At 42.5% G+C, this 20,256-nt stretch overlaps 1 non-coding gene across 1 annotated transcript; it reads right to left on the reverse strand.

The window, feature by feature from the left end:
- Positions 1 to 17,616: 17,616 nt before the first annotated feature.
- LOC120266665 lies at positions 17,617 to 17,723 on the reverse strand. Its single transcript, XR_005538226.1, has one exon. It is a non-coding gene; the product is annotated as a small nucleolar RNA R71 (small nucleolar RNA).
- Positions 17,724 to 20,256: the final 2,533 nt, after the last annotated feature.

Consider the following 20,256-nt stretch of genomic DNA (forward strand, 5'->3'; position numbering starts at 1 on the left):
TTCCTCCGCCTGCTGAATGTAAAATGGATCCGCAGTTTCTTGGGTCATGCAGGTTTTTACATAAGGTTCATTAGGGACTTTTCGAAGATCTCCCAACCATTAACAAAACTCTTGGAGAAGGATACCCCTTTTGATTTTGGAAATGACTGTCTGAATGCATTTAATGTGCTAAAAGAAAAGTTAGTGCAAGCACCAATCCTGACAACACCGAAGTGGGATGAGCCGTTCGAAGTAATGTGTGATGTTAGTGATTATGCAGATGGGAGCGGTCTTGGGTCGGAGGAGAAGCAAGCTAATTTCAAAGCCGATCTACTACGCTTAGTAAGACTCTCACAAGTGCATAAAGAGAACTACACCACTCATCGAAAAGGATTTATTAGCAGTGGTGTTTTGCTTTTTGATAAATTGCAGACCATATCTCATCCTATCTAATGTCACAAGTGTTCACCGATCACTCGCACTCACGTTATCTCATGAACAAGGCAGATGCGAAGCCGAGATTGATTCGGTGGATATTATTAATGCAGGAATTTGACATGGAAATAAAGGATAAAAAGGGGACAGAGAATGCGATTGCAGATCATTTGTCGAGATTAGAAGATTGTGAGGGGCAAGAACCGGCAAACAAGGAAATTAATGATTTCTTCCCTCAAGAGCATTTGTATGCGATGCACAGGGAATTAAAATCGAAAAGATGTTCCATGGTTCACAGATTTTGTGAATTATCTATCAGGACGGGTATTGAAGCGGGGTTTAAGCTTTCGGCAGAAGAAGAAATTTTTCAGTGACCTTAAGAACTTTTTCTGGGAAGATCCTTACCTGTTCCGTATTTGTGCAGATCAGGTGGTGCGAAGGTGCGTTTCTAGGGAGGAAGGTTGGAACATCATTGCGCATTGTCACTTAGGCCCAGTGGGGGGGCATTATGCTTCAAGTCGAACTGCAGAGAAGGTTTTAGCCGTTGGGTTCTATTGCCCAACCTTATTCCAAGATGTTCATCAATTGGTTTTACGATGTGATAGTTGTCAAAGGGCTGGAAATTTATCACGAAGAGACGAGATGCCTCAAAATCCCATGCAATTTTGCAAGGTATTTGATGTCTGGGGAATTGATTTTATGGGACCATTTCCAAAATCCAATGGAAATCAGTACATTCTGGTAGCAGTTGATTATGTTTCCAAGTGGGTGGAAGCCCAAGCTCTTCCAACTAATGATGCATGAACTGTGGTGAAGTTTTTAAAGAAGTTATTCACTCGCTTTGGAACTCCAAGAATTATCATCAGCGATCGGGGAACCCATTTTTGTATTACACAACTGGCGAAAGTGTTAAAGCGCTATGGGGTTCATCATCATCTAGCTACTCCTTACCATCCGCAAATGAGTGGGCAAGTGGAGGTTACAAACAGAGAGCTCAAGAGAATATTAACCAAATCAGTGGAACAAGGGAAACGAGATTGGTCCGAAAGATTGGATGACACACTTTTGGCTCATAGAACAGCATACAAAACCCCAATAGGGACCACTCTCTATAATTTAATTTATGGAAAATCTTGCCATTTACCGGTAGAATTAGAGCACAAAGCATATTGGGCAATTAAAGTGATGAATTTCGACTTGCGCAAATCTGGAGAGAAACGAATATTACATCTCAACGAGTTAGACGAATGGAGGATGAAGGCATATGAGAATGCAAGGATATACAAGGAAAGAATTCGGAAGTGGCATGACAAGCATATTAAGATGCCGAAGGACTTCAAGGCAAGCGATCAGGTGTTACTATTCAACTCTCGTCTACGTTTTTTCCCTGGGAAACTCAAATCAAGGTGGTTTGGTCCGTATACCATAACAGAAGTTTCACCCCATGGAGCCATTGAGATTAACCATTCGGAGAAGGGCACATTCAAGGTGAATGGACATAGGCTGAAACCATACTATGGCGGAGAGATTTGCAGTGACAATAGAGAAGTATTTTAACTCCATGAACCCCCGTGAGGTATGGCAAGGTACGTCAAGCTTAGTGACGCTAAACAAGCGCTTCATGGGAGGCAACCCATGTGTTTTCATGTTTTTCTTATCCTCTAGTTAGTTTGTTTTGTATAAATAATTTGTTAAGTGTTGGTGTCTTGATTTGTAGACAGCTTGTGCTGAAATTTTCTTGTTGGCCTTGAGTATTCATCGTGTGGTTTCATATGGAATGGGCGAAGTTTGGTCGCTTTGAGCTCAATTTCATATTTTTTTCATTAGTAAAAATTTGCATAATAGGGCGGGGCCTCGAGTGTGTAAAAACATGTTCAAAAAATTTTCCGCAAAGCCCTCGCAGATTTTTCTAAGTAATCCGAGGAAAACACACGCAGGCGTGGTGGAATTTCGCACGCCCGTGGAGTCTGACTCGCGAGCTCATCCAAGAAGGCACAGTGAGCGGCTACCCCCTGTGAATGACCATCACGATTAGCACGCGCGTGGGTAATCCCGCACGCGTGTGAATTCCTGTAGAGTTGGGCGGATTTTCCCGAGAGCACACAGGAGCGTGGACTCGCCCATGTGGGCAACCTTGTGAACCATGCACGGCAGTGGGTGGGTAATTTCCACACGCCTGCGAAACTCTGCAGAGGAGTTCTCTCCATCCCGAGAAAACGGAGGGGCGTGCTACCGCCTCGTGGATTGGGCATGTGAATGTCCACGCCCGTTTGAAATTTCCGCATGGGCGTGTATAACACTTGGAATTTTTTCTCGGATATCGGGCGAAGCCACAGGGGTGTGCGTCCACCCCTGTGAGGCCTTCGTTTGAGGGCACGCGGCCTTGGGCTATGCCACTCGTGTGGATCTCCGAGAATTAAAAAGACTCTCTGCTCACCCAATACAATAGTTACACTTTTGTTCCTCGACCGACCCCTTGGTCACTCCACGTAACATTTTCGACATTCTCTTGACCTCGCTCTTGTCATGCCTTTTGAGTCGATTGATTGAGCATTATGTGGATTATAGAGGAGTTTTTGCTTCAACTCATCGGTGAAGACCTTATTTCTTCTCATTATCGACTTCCTTTGAGTCTAGGCGATTAGATGCGATTTAAATGGATAATACACATCGCTTTTCTTGCTAAAAATGGTTATGATTTGTTTTTTGATAAGACCTGGGAGTGAGATGAGGGTGTAGTGGGAGAATGGCTACAAAGGTCGTGCGCTTTTTCACACCCGAAAGTGAAAGCACATGACTGGTAGGAAATTTCACGCCTGCAGTAGTGCTATTATTTTCCTGCATAAATTAATTGAATTTCTTTTCTAATACATGCAGGTATGACCACGAGATCGAAGAAGGTAGTTGCTAAACATCCTAGAGGGCGTGCCCCTGAGCCAGAAGTCATGGAATTCACACTTCCTGAGCATTGGGCTCGGTTTGAGCGGTTAACGAAGCTTAAGTTTGGTCGACGCTAAATCCCGGATGTTGGGACACTTAGGAAGGTGCAACTAGCGATGATGACATGGATGATGAGGCTCGAGAAACTATTATTGGTCGAAAGTTGGCACAAGATATTAAATATTCATGACCCTACTATCCGTTCACTCACTTTAGAGGTGTTTCCTTCATTTGAGTTCGACTGCTATTATGCTCATTTTGATAGTGTCTGGCTTATTCGGCTTCGAGCTTTTTGGGCAACATCATAGTATGTGCGGCCACACGCTTTTCTACTAGACTTGGTTTATACGATAAGGAGTATACTGAGTCTGAGGAGTATGAGAGTCTTCCAATTGACATGTCGGGTTTATCACCCACGGAGGCGTACAAAATATTATGTGGTAAGGGGCAATATGAACCAGGAGTGTCTAAGGCCTCATGTATATCTCGACCTAGTTATAGATATCTTCACGCAATCATAAGCAGTTCAGTGAATGGTCGCGGTGATAGCACGGGAGTCATAAACAAGCAAGAACTTCGGTACTTATACTCCATGGTGCGGAATGAGCCGGTCCATCTGGGGCACATTTTAGCGGAGTATTTGAAGCATCAAGGATAGTATCCAAAACTAGGTATCATTTTCTCGGGTCTATACATTACTAGACTCATTTTGGCGATGGGTCTACGAGACGCAATCAGCAGGGCCGAGAAGACAATTATACCAGTGCCACTGGGGTTAGAGACAATGAGGCTCATGGGATTGATCCATAAATATCCAAATGGTGTATATGTACTGAATATACCATTCTAGGATAACGGTGATGAGCCTCAGTCAACAAGAATGGAGACTGAGGCGCCTCCAGCGGCGGAGAACATACCCCCCGTACATTTAGTTATACCATCTCAAACCCATGATCGTTTTGAGAGGCTCAAGAATGCTTTAGGAGTGGTGCGGGCAGAGGTTTCTGAGATCGGGGACACGTAAAAGCCGCTCAAGACACGTGAGTTCATGGCATGCTTCGGACGTACATACAGATCTTAGAGCGAGACGTCGCCTCATCATTTGTCTTACTGCCGAGGACCCCTCGAGCTCCCTGACATCCACGCACCCTCATTCCCTACCCGGCACCGGTGAACCCACCATGTGCATCTTCACCAGAAATGACAGCTGAAAGACTGAGAAAGAGCGACACCAACATTTGATTTTGTTTTTCCCCTGCATTTTCTTTTATGTTGCATTTTTATTTTTAGATTTGTTCACTCGTAAAGGATTCTCCTTCTCGAAGTTTATTTTTCATTTTTCATCTCGAGTTTTTATTCATTTTCTATCTTTTTATATACACTCGAGATATGTTTGTTTTCTATTGAGCTTTACTTTGAACCCCTCGTGTATGCGTGCAGATGGTCTTGTCTTCTTGGGAATTGAGACTTAGTCATGGCCACGGCCAAGGTGCTGAGGCACTTGGCCGTGTGAGCATCTCAACCCGTCGGAACACTACTCCCATGGAATTACCTTCATCAAACGCAACACTAGGAGTCAGGGGAGTATTGTTTTGATTGCTTCTCCCACATTTGCTTTTGAATGATTTATATTTTGAGTGAGCTTGCATGTGTACATTGGGGACAATGTACAACTTAAGTGTGTGGGGGGGAGTTTCATAGTGCACACATCTTTTATATTGTTCTTGATTGTTATATGCTCACATAGCCAATGGCGGTTCACCTTAGTTGCAAGGATTGTATTCTTGAGTTTAGGAGAATTTCTAACATTGAATGTTTTCATGCTCTAGTTCTTGCTTGAATTTCTAGGAATTTTTGCCCGATTTCCATTTACGGCACTACTCATTCTTTAAACTCTTTTGGAAACTCAAGTTCGATGTTAATGGTCTAGTTATAGTTGCTTCTTGTTTTAAATTCAAAAAAAAAAAATTTATTGTTTATTTGTGCTTGTTGTGTGGAAAGAGCTACCACCTATGAAGGATGAAGCTACTCTCATAAGTCGGATACTAGTTATGCCCTAATGAGAGAAAGTGCTATCTCATAGGAAGAGTGAAATCTACCACTCGGTGAAAAGAGCTACCACCTCGAAAGTGTGAAAGCCACCTTAGCGGCCGCTTTGGAAAAGAGGCTACCTTAGAGGATGTGTGAAGCTACTACCATCTTTGAAATTGTTGTCACTTTAGTAGATAAATAAGTCCCTTTGTACTTAGAACTTTGAGGAGTATACTTTGAGGTGGACTTGATCGAGTTCACACATGTACACGACTTCGGGTTTTGTTCCTTTTTATTCAAGTTTTTAGCAAGAGCATTGATTTTTACGTATTTAGTGTTGAAATTTCCTCACTTGTAGAATGCTCTCTTTGTATATTTTCGGTGAACCTAAGGCCAAGCATCTTTCAATATTTTTCTTCATGGATGCACATAGCGCTTTTTAATTTTTGCTGAGGACAAGCAAAAGCTTGAAAGTGTGGGGGAGTTTGATAAGTGCTTGTGCGATATGAATGCGGTGCGTTCATTCTTTATGTTGAGCATTACTTTTCTCGAGTATTTTTACACTAATATGTGTGTTTTATGTTACTTTCGTAGTAGGGTTGTGAGGCCAAGTATGAAGGAAAGAAGCCAATGTGGATTACAATGCACCGATTTTTGGAGGAAATCTTGCTAAGGTTCAAAGCGTGAAGACATAGGTCTATGTGAGATGCTAGAGTGTGTGCCGACCTCCTCGTATTCGAGTTGGCACATCCATTTGGAGGGGCACAAAAAGGTAGTCACACTCGAGCATTCCGACTTATGCACATAGAACAAAGAGCTTCACCAACGTGCCTATCATTGAAGATGCAAGTGATCCCGAGCGTGAATGTGTCCCCGTTTGCATTACTTCGATGAAAGTATGGATTCGGAAGCTATTCAGTGCGGATCTTTCGCTAGTGAAACAACGCAGCAACACTGGTGAAAGTCTTGTGAGCGACCTTTGCTCATAGCCGGCCGAGAAACAAGAGTTCGAGAGGATCCACCGCGGAGTGTGGAAATTATCCACGCCCATGTGGAAATTCCCCACGGGCGCGTGAAGCATCCATGCCCGTGTAGTCGGCCGATTCTAGCCCTATTTAAAGCCGAATCAGCCCGATCTTTTGTCCATCTTTTTCCCCCAACTTGAGTTGATGGTCTTGTGTTGATTGATTCTCTTGCTTGCTTATTGCTTGTTCTCTCTAATTTGCTAGCAAATCTTGTGTTTAGTTTTATTTGTATTTATTAGAGTAAATCCATCACTTAAGACCTTAGGCTAGATAATAGCTCGAGAAGGAGTAATAGGAGATCCTTAGCCCCGTGGAATACGATCCTCGTGTCTTTGCACGAGGTATTACTTGGCGATCCCGTACACTTGCGGGGAAGCGATCAAGTATACTTTGGGTTGACTTGAGGGAGTTCACATACATACACGACTTTGGGTTTTGTTTCCTTTTTTATTGAAGTTTTTAGCTAGAGCATTGATTTTTTCGTATTTTAATATTGGAATTTCCCTCACTTGTAGAATGCTCTCTTTGTATATTTTGGTGAACCTAAGGCAAGGGACTTTCAATATTTTCTTCATTGATGCACATAACGTTTTAATCTTTGCTTGAGGATAAGCAAAAGCTTAAGTTTGGGAGAGTTTGATAAGTGCTTGTACGATAAGAATGCGAAGCGTTCATTCGTTATGTTGAGCATTACTTTTCTCAGGTTTTTCCACTAATATGTGTGTTTTTCTGTTACTTTCGTGTAGGTATGATTGTGAAGCCGAGTATGAAGGAAAGAAGGCAATGTGGATTTCAATGCACCGATTTTGGAGAAAATCTTGCTAAGGTTCAAACGCGAAGACATAGGTCGATGTCAGATTCTAGAGTATGTGCCAACCTCCTCATATTCGAGTTTGGCACATCCATTTGTAGGGGCACAAAGTCAGTTACACTCGAGCATTGCGACTTATGCACATAGAACGAGAGCTCCACCAACTCGCCTATCATTGAAGAAGCAAGTGATCCATGACGTGAACGTGTGCCCGTTTGCGTTACTCCAATGAAAGTATGGATTCGGGAAGCTATTCAGGCCGGATAATGTAGCAGAGAATTGCAGCAACACGGGTGTGAGTACTGTAGCAGCACTGTTCACAGCCGGCCGAGAAAATAGGAGTTCAGAGAATCCACACGAGCGTGTGGAAATTATCCATGCCCGTGTGGAAATTCTCCACGGGTGCGTGAAGCATCCACGCCCGTGCAGTCGCCCGATTCTAGCCCTATTTAAAGCCGATTCAGCCCCGATTTCAGGATTCTTTTCTCCATCTTTTCCCCAACTTGAGAGAGGGCTTCGACTAGGGTTTCGAGGGTTATTGGCTAAGGTTTTGGAGAGGTTCTATGGCTCCAACATCGTCATTCCTTAGGAAGAAGGTTCGTAGGGGAGCTTCCGTCGGGGCGTATCCTATACCGGATAACGGAATCCTTGGACGACGAGTAGAGGACTTTCCACAAGACCATCGACATGACTATCGAGGGGGTTTCTTTATGGATTCATTGCTTTTACATTCTATTTCTTGGATTGTACTTAGCTACATGGAGAGCTAAACCCCTAGTGGGTACTCGGGTATTGTGAACCCTACGATGTATTTGTTTCTTTGATCCTCTTTATTATGCTTTCAATAAATTGATGTTTATTGTGAGTTCCAACCTTGAATGCTTGATGGTAAGAACATTTCCACTAGAGTGACACTAGGGTAGAGAGTTCTTGTTGGTAACCTTGTGAGTGAGTGACACACCACGAGCATTACACAAAGCTAGGTTGGAGAGGGTTGAGAGGGTGAGTCAAGAGGTACAGGAGCGTCCCCTTTCCCCTCCGGCATGATAGATTCAACCTCCGTTCGTCGAGTTTTTCGCGGTCATAATAGAGTGAATGGTCTAAGGGTAAACATCTGCTGGGGTTTAGTTGCGCGTGCAAGGGAGTGAAGCGTTGAGGTGATCTTAGTATCTATGGCTCAATTATGGTTAGGGCCCTTCCACCTGGACCAAAGGGTTAGGTCTATAATAAGGAAGAGATTTATCATTTGGAATCCCTAGAGCTCATTGCAACTCTATGCGAGTGCGAGGTGTTGAGATTGTTCGATTTCTCCTCCGGGACATGTATAGAGTTAGGCATAGGAGACCTTAGATTTGGGACTATGTAATTAAGGATTTCCACGACTCACCACTACATTGATTAGGAAGAATAATAGAGGGTTCTTGCACTTGAAACAATTATCCTAGGCAGGGCATTATCCGGGTACCCCATCTTTATCAATTGCCTTACCCCCTTCTTTACTTTTGCTGTCTTACTTGTTGCTTTTACTGTTGAGAATTGAATCATTGTCACAGTCATTATCAATGATCTTTTACAAAGCTAAGAATCGAATTAAGTATTTTTATTAACTACTCCCTGTGGATTCGATACCCGCTCACCCGGGATTATTACTTCGACAAACCCGTTCACTTGCAGGATATACGCAAGGGGATCTTGCCAGTATTTCTTAGACTTGTGTTGCTTTTGAATAAGTTCATGCTCTCACACTTTGCGCATTGCTCTTGTCGTTCTAATTGTGGTGTATTTGTGCAACTTCTTGAGAAACTCATGTTTAGGTGCTAATTCTTGTGCTAGATCATTGTTTTATCCATTTCATTCATTTTTGGAGAAGTCTTCATCCTTGTCATACCATTTTTACATCATTTAAAGTAGGTTTTCGAAGTTTCATGCGAGTTTTAAGGTCCTACGGCCATATTGGGGTGTATGGGGGTCATCTGAGATGAACACAGAGCAAACCAGAGGCTCTGTGCCATCTCAGACGGGTCCCAGACGGCCCCCATATGGGGCCGTTTGAGACAGCCTGACCTCTCGGCCGAGAGAGGCCAACCGGCCTAGACGGCCCCCCATATGGGGCCGTATGGGGGTCATCTAGGACGGGACGGTCTCTCTCTTCCTCCCTCTTATACCTCTCTCTTTTCTCTCTCTCTTCCATTCTCTCTTCTCTCTCATTTTCCACCAAATTTCTCTCTCCTTTCTCCCTCATTTCTTGGCCAAACCTTCTCATTTTTTCTCCTAAAAGTTCTCCCAATCCATTGGAGACGTCGATCTAATGATTTTCTCTGAGTTTAAAGCTTGTTTTCTCAAGATTTCATCGGTATGCATTTTCAATGCCCTAGTTTTATCTTTTTCATTTCTTGTGTATTCTTAGAGATTTCGGGTGGGATTTCTTTAGCATTTCGTTTGGTTGGGAGCTATATTTATTGGGCCCTATGTGACTAGATTGATCCGTGGCGTGGGTTTATTTGAGCAGACATGAGGTATGACCGTTGTAGGAGATACAACACCCCTCGGGCACACCCATATACTGGCGATAGGCTTGGTGGTGAGCGTCCGTGCGAGCCATGCCACTCGTGAGTCCAGTCAGCGATAGATAGAGCACATAGAGTCAGAGCCTGAGCGCGCGCCTGTCCCCACCCCCGGCACTACATCATTACCTGACTTCGACATGAGACAGAGGGGGATTGAGGGAGAAGTTCAAGCTGTGCAACAGGAGCTGCATGTGATTCGTGGCTAGCTTCACCAGATCATTGAGGGACATCGCCGACTCAAGGCAGATTTTCACCGTTTCATCACCTCGTACCATGGCTACTCCTCGTACCCTATGACCGCTCCTTCTGCCGCCATGCCACCACCACCGGCATCGGATTGTGATGAGTAGCAGCTTTTTTGAGCATGGATACCTATCATTTACTTTAATTTGTTTTGTTTTATATTTTTTTGTTTTGAATGAGTTGGCCTGGTTCTTACCCTACCGACTTGTGATTATCGAACTCTATGTTATTTTCATCTCTGTGTTTTGTTGACTACTCTCTATTTTCTCCATTGTGTTTGTATTCTTCAATTTTTGTGGAATGATGATGTCCCCTTGTTGCCTCGCAGGGCATTGATGGAATTTGGTGAGCTTTCCTAGTTTTAATGGAGGTCAAATGAGACATGTATTCCTCACCACACCTTTTGTCGAGTCATACCTCATGACAAACACAAGATGAACCGGGGAAGTTTCGTTTTCACCCTCCTCTATTATTTGCATTGCTCTTCTTGCATGTTTTTTATGATTAGTGTACATTGAGGGAAATTCACAACACTAAGTGTGGGGATGGGTGTATTTCATGTATTAATACCATTTGTAACATGCTAATGCCACCTATGATGGCTTTGTTCATTCTTGTAAGATTCTTTTCGCTTGGATTAGTGATTGATGTGAGTTATTCGTTGCTATGCTTTACTGAATCCTGTTTCACCCCTAGTATTATCATGTGCACTAAATTTTATGTTGATGCCCTGGGAATAGCTAATGTGACTACTCTAACTCTCTTGTATGCGTAACACACTACTTTGAGTACTTGGCCTTAGAACACTAAGTTCTATCCTTCAACGGACTATTAAGAACTTCTAAGTCTTGTTGAGCTAATCCTAGTTTTGTTTCATGTAGAGTACTCTGAAGATGTGATCTAGGGTGAAAAAAAAAGAGAAAAGAAAAAAAATGAGTCTATGTAAGTATTCCTCTACTACTGAAGCATAAATGCGTCTATGTAGACTTTAATCAAGTAGTTGGGTGGCTCTTGTGCCTAACCAGCATAGCTACCCTCCAGAAAAATTTCAAAATGATGTTGGTGCAGTCTACATTAGTCGGACTGGAAAAAAAGAAATGAATGATGAAATGAAAAAAAAACTCTAGTGATCTTTTTGAGTACCTACAAAAGGTTTTGTGATGAAAGTGGATTTAGTTTCAAGCTATAGAATTAGAAGGATCTTACTTGGCCATTGAAGTAGCACTTAGTAGTATAAGACTTAGTATTCTTTGTAAGTGAAGTGATTAGCATCTAGAGCTGTACTGATTGAAGTCCTTAGGCTAGACCAGATCAGGGCAAATGAGATATAAGATTCACTTACACAACACAGACATATAAGGGGTGAGACAGGATATTTTTATTATGCTTATTGACTATAACTAAACATCTATGTATCATTGTCCATTGCTTTTGGAGTCTTATATTTGCTTGATGTCAGAGGTAATGCATTTAGCGACTTTTTAGTCTCTTTGTTTTTCATGAGTTGATTGCTTGGCGACAACCAAAGCTTAATTGTGGGAATATTTAATAAGTGTCTAAATGTAGGTGTTTTCGTATATATATCATATTCACTTTAAATGTATTTTGTGAGGTTTGATGCCCGTTTTGCGCTTAATCATCTACTATTTGTTTTGTAGGGCATAAGGAAGCCATGGAGAACAAGAAGATATCATTTAGGCAAAAAGACAAGAAAACAAGGATTTCATACCACTCCCCATACTACCCAGTATGGGGGCCGTATACACTGTAGCAGCAGAATGATTTGGAGTTGTCTGCCCAGATTTCCATACTACCGAATATACGGGGCCGTATGGAGGCCGTATGCACCCTGTATGAAATGCGAATCTAGGGTTTTTGAGTGATATACGACCCTCATACAACCCCTATACGGTCCTTATGTCGTGGGGGTATAAATACTTACTTTTAAGGCATAAAAAGGGGTTTTTTGCTGGGTTGATTTTTGGAGACCACTTGATAGGCTTTGGGGGGACCTTGGGAAGGAGAAGAAGGGCAAGGAAGCTAAGAGATCATTCAAGGCCAAGGTCTAAGACTCTCAAGGCAAGAAGGCAACATCATTGAAGGGGATATCTACCACGATTAGAAGGAAGGAGACCCGCGGCTAGAGGAAGCGTCATTCGGCATTCCTTTGGTGGGGGAAGAGTCATTCCCCATATATTCTACCTCCTTCTCCACCATTTCATCTAGGGAGTGTCACTTATGCTTTTCTTTTGTGTTTCACTTGATTGTATTGCTTGTTATGGGATGATGACACACTAGGCGCCCTAAGGCCACCGGGTGTTGGTGAACCTTGGGGGGTTTTATCATGTACTTTGGATGATTACTTGTTAATTCCTTGCTTGGGTAATTTTGAGATTTAATCCATCGTTTTCATGCTAAGTGCTACACTAAGGAGAAATCCATAGCTCTTTTATGAGTGATGCATGTAGATGTAACTTGCTCGCATGTATTAGATCATGAATTGATTAGAAGGGGATACTTGTATCATCATGCCGAGAAATCAGGTGTTTAGTAGCCCTCCATGTAGGTTTAAGCCGAGGAAGAGTAGGCTTACTCGTAAGTGAAATTTGCTCGTACTTAATGCAATCGTAGGAATGTGGATTTGGAAGAAATTCGTATCTATGTTCTTATGGGGTTAGGGTTCAATCGCAGAGAAATTGGGGTTGTTCTAATCTTGGAAACTCATGGTCCATTTTATCCTTGCATCTTTTATTCATCATCCCTGTTTCATGATAACCCCTCAAGGGGATCCGCATCCATAGGCCTTTGCATTACATTGTGTTTCTTGCTTGCCTATTGCTTGTTCTCTCTAATTTTTTGATAATCTTGTTTTAGTTTTAATTTCACCTAGTAGAGTAAGTTCCCTCACTTGAGACCTTAGGCTAGATAATAACTCTATAAGGAGTAATAGGAGATCTTTAGCCCTGTGGAATACGATCCTCGTGTCTTCACACGAGATATTACTTGGCGATCCCGTACAATTGCGGGGAAGCAATCAGATATTTTATAGAAGTTACTTGAGCAAGACGTGACCTCTCCCTTTGTGATGAGACCTTGAGATGCACTAACTTCTCCATCATCTCTAGCATCACCATCATCACAATCAGCACCAGCATCATCATTATCAATAGCAGTAACAGTAGACCCACTAGCACCACTTGACAGCGACACTTGAGATGTCTTTATCTTTCTTTGCTTTTATGTTTTTTGTATTTTATCTTTGCATTTATTTTGGACTTGTATCACCCAGAAAGGATCTTCCTTCTGAGTTTATCTTTTATTTTTCATTGTTTGGAGTTGTCTTTAATTTCCATCTCTTTATAGACTCAGTTTTATTTTGTTTTTATTGAGCTTCACTGAACCTCTTTATGTATAGGTATAGATGGTCTTATGAGTCTGGAATGTGATCAATAGTCATGGACACGGTCAATGTGGTATTCACATGGCCATGTGTGCTCCACAACCCGTTAAAACTTAATTGTCAACGAATATAGCTCCATCAAATGTACCATTAGGAGTTCAGGGGAGTATTATTTCAATTGCCTATCTCCATACATTGTTTTTAATTGTTATACTTCTTTAGTGTGCTCGCATATGTACATTGAGGGCAATGTACACCTTAAGTGTGGAGGGAGGGAGGGAGGGAGGGGGAGTTTGAATTACACATGTTTTTTTATACTTATATTTTTCATTTTTTTCTTGATCATGTAGCCAATGGCGGTTCACCTCATGCTCTAGTTTTTACTTGAATTTTAAGGAAGTTTTGCCCAATTAACACTTGTTGTGTTACTCATTCACTAAACCTTGTAGAAACTCAAGTTTGACGTTTAAGGGACTATTTCTAGTATGTTTCTTGTTCTAATTTCTGAAAAAAATGATGAATGATTAAAAAAAGAAGAAAAAAATGTGTTTCTTTGTTTGTGCATTGGGGGTAGAAAGAGCTACCACCTATGAAGTATGAAGCTACTCTCATAAGTCGAATACTAGTTATGCACTAATGAGAGAAAGAGCTATCTCATGGGATGAGTGAAAGCTACTACACCAGTAGAAAGAGCGACCACCTCGAAAGTGTGAAAGCCACCTTGGCGGCCGACTAGAAAAGGGTTATCTTAGAGGATGTGTGAAGCTACTACCTTTTCTTTTCTTTTTGTACATAAATAAGTCCCTCTGAATTAGAGATTTGAGTAGTACATGTTGGGTTCACTTGAGTGAGTTGAGACACACTACACAATACTTTTTGATTCATGTTTTTAGCTAAAGCATTGATTTCTCTTATTCTATGTTGGAATTTTTTTCCTTACTTGTAGAATGCTTCTTTTGCATGCTTTTGGTGAAATTAAGGCGATGCACTTTCAATTTTCCTTCTTAGATGTTTTAATATTTTTATTTTTGCTTGAGGATAGCAAAAGCTTAAGTGTGGGGACTTTAATAAGTTCTTCTATATAAGTAATACGAAGTATTTTTTTCTTGCATTGAGCAAAGGGGCCTAGTTGAGATGCTGACACACCCCTTGCAAGTGTGTACCGCATGTGCATGGGTTGCCGAAGTAATAAAATACCCTGGTGAGTGGGTAGTCGTATCCACAAGGAATAGTTGTTAGGAGCAAATAGTGATGCTATTTAGCTAAGAGTGAACCAATTTATGAGTGAGTGAACAATATCAATGCAAATAAAAGTAAAAAAGAGAAAGGAAAGCGCAATAGGGATAAGGAAAGAGAGTCAATAAGAAATCTGGTACTCAGGCATTGCTCACCCTAGGACTATTGTTTCAAGTGAAAGATTGCTAATTATGCCTCCTAATTGAAGTTTAATGAGTCGTGGAAACCCAAAAACACACGGTCCCAACCCTAAGGTTAACTCTGACTAACCCTTATACTATGCCCCACTGGAAGGGGATACTCTTGATGCCTCACACTGTACCGGGTTACAGGAAAATCTTTGGACTCCAAGTGATAAACCCTATTCTCTAGTATAAATCTAACCTTTTGGTCCAGGCTAAAGACACCTAGTCACAATTAAGCCCCAGTACTAAGGATTACTTCAACACTTCACTCTGTTGCTTGCACAACTGAGCCGAAGTGTAGTTTGTTGATAAGTGTTTGTGCGATATGAATGCGAAGCATTCATTCCTTATGGTGAGCATTACTTTTCTCGGGTTTTTACACTAATATGTGTGTTTTTATGTTACTTTCATGAAGGTGGGGTTGTGAGGCCGAGTATAAAGGAAAGAAGTCAATGTGGAAGACAATGCACCGATTTTGGAGGAAATCTTGCTAAGGTTCAAACGCGAAGACATAGGTTAGGTGTGAGACGCTAGAGTGTGTGCCAACCTCCTCGTATTCTCGTTGGCACATCCATTTGGAGGGGCACAAGGGCAGTCATACTCGAGCATTCCAACTTATGCACATAGAACAAGAGCTCCACCAAATTGTCTATCATTCAAGAAGCAAGTGATCCACGATGTGAACGTGTGTCCATTTGCGTTACCCCAATGAAAGTATGGATTCAGGAAGATATTCAGGGCGAATACTGTAGTAGAGTACTGCAGCAAAGTAATGTAGCAGCACTATTCACAACCGGCCGAGAAAACAGGAAATCAGAGAACCCACACGGGCGTGTGGAAATTATACACGCCCGTGTGGAAATTCCACATGGGCGTGTGAAATATCCACAGGCCTATGTAGTCGCCTGATTTCAACCCTATTTAAAGCCGATTCAGCCCCGATTTCAGCATTTTTTTCTCCATCTTTCACCAACTAGAGTTTTGGAGAGTTTCTACGACTCCGACATCGTCATTTTTTAGGAAGAAGGTTGGTAGGGGATCTTCCGTTGAGGCGTATCTTATACTGGATGAGGGAATCCTTAGACGACGAGTAGAGGACTCTCCACAAGACCATCGACACGACCATCGAGTGGGTTTTCTATGGATTCATTGCTTTTACATTCTATTTCTTTGATTGTACTTAGCTCCATGGATAGCTAAACCCTTAGTGGGTACTTGGGTATTTGTGAATCCTAGGATGTATTTGTTTCATTGAATCTCTTTATTATGCTTTCAATTAATTGATGTTGATTGTGAGTTCCAACCTTGAATGCTTGATTGTATGAACATTTCCCCTAGAGTGACACTAGGGTTGAGAGTTCTTGTTGATAACCTTGTGAGTGAGTGACACACCATGAGTGTTAGACCAAGCTAAGTTGGAGAGGATTGAGAGGGTGAGTCGAGAGGTACAGGAGCGTCCCCTTTTTCCTCCAACGTGATATATTCTACCTCCGTTCCTCGAGTTCATTGCGGCTATAATAGAGTGAAAGGTCTAAGGGATGACCCTCCGTTGAGGCTTAGTTGTGAGTGCAACGGACTGAAGCATTGAGGTGATCTTAGTGTCTAATGTTTAATCGTGGTTAGGGACCTTCGACCTGGACCAAAGTGTTAGGTCTATAATTAGGAAGAGATTTATCACTTGGATTCCCTAGAGCTCATTGCAACTCTATGCGAGTGCGAGGTGTTGAGATTGTTCGATTTCTCCTCCGGGAGATGTATGGAGTTAGGCATAGTTGACCTTAGATTTGGGACGATGTAATGAAGGATTTCCATGACTCACTATTGCATTGATTCGGAAGCATAATAGAGGATTCTTGCACTTGAAGCTATCGTCCTAGGTGGAGCATTATCCGAGTACCCCATCTTTATCGATTGCCTTACCTTCTCCTTTACTCGTGCTCTCTTACTTGTTGCTTTTACCTTTGAGAATTGAATCATTGTCACACTTATCACTATTGATCTTTTACATAGCTAACAAGTGAATTAAGTGTTTTCTATTCCCTACTCCATGTGGATTCGATACCCGCTCATCCGGGATTATTACTTCGACAAACCCGTGCACTTGCAGGATATACGCAAGGGGACCTTATCAAGTTTTTGGCGCCGTTGTCGGGGAGTAGGCGTTTAGAGATACTTTGCACTTTGTTTTCTTAGTTATTTCACCATACATTCTATTTCCTATCTTCTTATTCTATCATCGTTCTGATTTCTTTTTCTTTCTTTTTGGGTGCAACTCTAGGTTATGACCCGAGAGAATCCCTTAATATTGATTGGGAAAGAGCCTGTGCAAGAACAATCTAATTTAGCTGATTTGGATGTGGAAGGATCTGAAAACATGGCAGAACAGAAAGAGCAACAGTGAACATTATCCAATTATGCCAGACATTCAGTGTTGGGGACACAATCGAGTATCGTGCGTCCCCCGATTACAGCTCAGAACTTTGAGTTGAAGCCGGCATTCATCCACATGTTGCAGCAATCCACACAGTTCAACGGTTTGGCCGATGAGGATCCAAACAATTATTTAGAGAGTTTTCTCGAGGTGTGTGATATACTGAAGATAAACAGAGTGACGGATGATGCCATCAAGTTGAGAGCCTTCCCATTTTCCCTAAAGGGGAGAGCGAAGCAGTGGTTACACTCATTACCTAGAGCATCGATCACCACATGGGAGGAGATGGTAGAAGCTTTTCTTACCCGTTATTTTCCTCTCGGAAAATCTGCAAAGCTTAGGAATGAGATCTCATTCTTTGTTCAGTTGGAATTGGAGTCTCTATTCGAGACATGGGAAAGGTTCATGGAGCTCCTAAGAAATTGCCCGCAACACGGATTCCTAGAGTTGATGATTGTTCAGACATTTTATAATGGTTTCAACCCGAGTACAAGCAACTCTTAGATGCGGCAGTAGAAGGTACCTTAGGTAGCAAGACCCCCGATGAGGCCCTTCAGTTTATTGAAGAAATGGGGTTAAACAACTACCAATGGAACGCTAGAGAGAAGAAGAAAGTGGCCGGTCTCCATGAGATAGATGCGGTAACTTCATTGGCGGCTCAAGTTGAGAGTTGGAGTAAGAAGTTAGATCTTCTAACTTCAAATAGTGTGGCGGCCGTGACTAATTGCAACTGGTGTGGTGGAGGACATGCTCCCTCCGATTACCCAATTTCTATTGGTGATGGTTCATCGGTAGAGAATGTTGATTTTGTATGTAATGGCATGAGAACTCAAGGAAACACATATAGCAATACCTACAATTCGGGTTGGAAGAATCATCCCAATTTCTCATGGAGTAATCAGGGTCCACAAATAGCCATGGGGTCACCAGGTTTCCAACAGCAACAACAAGCCCCTCAGGTGGAAAATAGAGTCTCAGGTTTGGAAACCCGAATGACTGACTTAGAGAAGCACTTGGCTAGATTTGTGCAATCTGCAAATACAAGGTTTGAATTAGTTGATGCTACACTTCGCAACCACACCTCCTCTTTGCATAACCTTGAAAATCAGGTGGGGCAAATTGTGAAGTCTCTCTCCGAAAGGCCACATGGAAGCTTGTCGAGCAATACAAAGACCAACCCTAGAGAGCATGTGAAGGCGATCACTTTGAGAAGTGGTCATGAGGTTGAAGGTAGGCTTATGAGTGAGAAGCCAAAAGAACACGCACCCGAGGTTATAGAGGTAGAAGAGGGGACAAGCAAAGTGAAAGAGGTAGCACCCCCACCTTTCAAGCCAAGAATCCCTTATCCCTCTAGATTGAAAAATGACTAAGGGCATGAACAGTACAAGAAGTTCCTGAGTTTGTTCAAGCAACTCCACATCAATATTCCGTTTGTTGAGGCATTGGCCCAAATGCCTAAGTATGCGAAGTTCTTGAAAGACTTTTTGACTAACAAGGGGAAGTTGGAGGAGAGTGATTTAGTGATTCTAGATGCTTCATGCTCGGCGGTGTTGCAAAAGAACATGTCGAACAAGAAGAAAGACCCGAGAAGTTTCATCATTCTGTGTAATATTGGCAATTTCGGTGAGGAAATGGCATTGGCGGACTCAGGGACTAGTATCAACATCATGCCATACACTTTCTTTCAAAAGCTAGGCTTGGGCGAGCCTAGGCCTACTCGGATGACTTTGCAACTAGCGGACTGAACAATGCGATATCCGAGAGGCATCATTGAAGACGTGCTTGTCAAGATGGACAAGTACATTTTTTCGATTGACTTTGTAGCGCTAGATGTCGATGAGGATGCGGATGTACCCTTGGGAGACCGTTCTTGCGGACTTCCAAAGCATTGATTGACATGGATAGCGGAGAGCTCACATTGAGAGTTGGAGATGACAAGCTCACATACCGCCTTGCTGAAGCCATGCGGCATTCTCTTGATTTTGATGATACTTTATACTTTCTAGACACTACTGATGAAATTATTGATGAATACATGCAGGAAATGTTCAATCCGGATCCGTATGAAGGTTTGTTCGACCAAGAGGAGGGACATGAAGATGTAATGATGCTTGGATTGACGGAAGAAATACCGTCTACCCCGGGAATCTTGAAGAAGATGCTCCGGAAAATGAAGAGGGCTAGGAGACGCCACCGGAAACACTCCAAGGTTGTTGGAGACGTCCGTGAAAGGAAGGAGTTGGATGAACCATTGCTAGGTGGTCCCAAGCCCGATATTACACCCTCTACTTTCAAGATATTGTGCTCATCATGCTTTCAAGTCATGGGTAAGAGGGCAAACTTCATCTATGAACGCTCGTGAGGTAAGACAAGGTACGTCAAGCTTAGTGATGTTAAACAAGCGCTTCTTGGGAGGCAACCCAAGTGTTTACTATTTTCTTAGCTTTTAGTTTAGTTTGTTTGCATGAATAATCTGTTAAGTATTAATGTCTTGATTTTTGGATGCTTGTGCTGAGATTTTCTTGTGTGCTTTGAGTATTCATCATGTGTTTTCATGTGGAATTGGCGAAGTTTGGTCGTTTGAGCTCTATTTTCATGTTTTTCAGTAGTAAAATTTGCATAATAGGGCAAGCTCTGAGTGTGTAAACATGTTCAGAGATTTTATGCAAAGCCTGCAGACTTCTCTAAGGCATCCAGAGAAAACACACGGGCGTGGGGAATTTCCGCACGCCCGTGGATTTGCACTGCGAGCTCATCCAGAGAAGGCATAGGGGCGTGCGGCGGCCCCTGTGAATGACCATGCGACTGTCACACGCCCGTGGGTAATTTCCGCACGGGCATGTGAATTCCTGCAGAGTTGGGCAGATTATCCCGAGAGCACACAGGGGCGTTGACTCACCCTTGTGGGCGACCTTGTGAAAACCGCACGGGCGTGGGTAATTTCCACACGCCCGTGTGAAACTCTGCAGAGGA

Source organism: Dioscorea cayenensis, chromosome 1 (genome assembly GCF_009730915.1).
Source record: "Dioscorea cayenensis subsp. rotundata cultivar TDr96_F1 chromosome 1, TDr96_F1_v2_PseudoChromosome.rev07_lg8_w22 25.fasta, whole genome shotgun sequence".
Classification (NCBI taxonomy): Eukaryota; Viridiplantae; Streptophyta; class Magnoliopsida; order Dioscoreales; family Dioscoreaceae; genus Dioscorea; species Dioscorea cayenensis.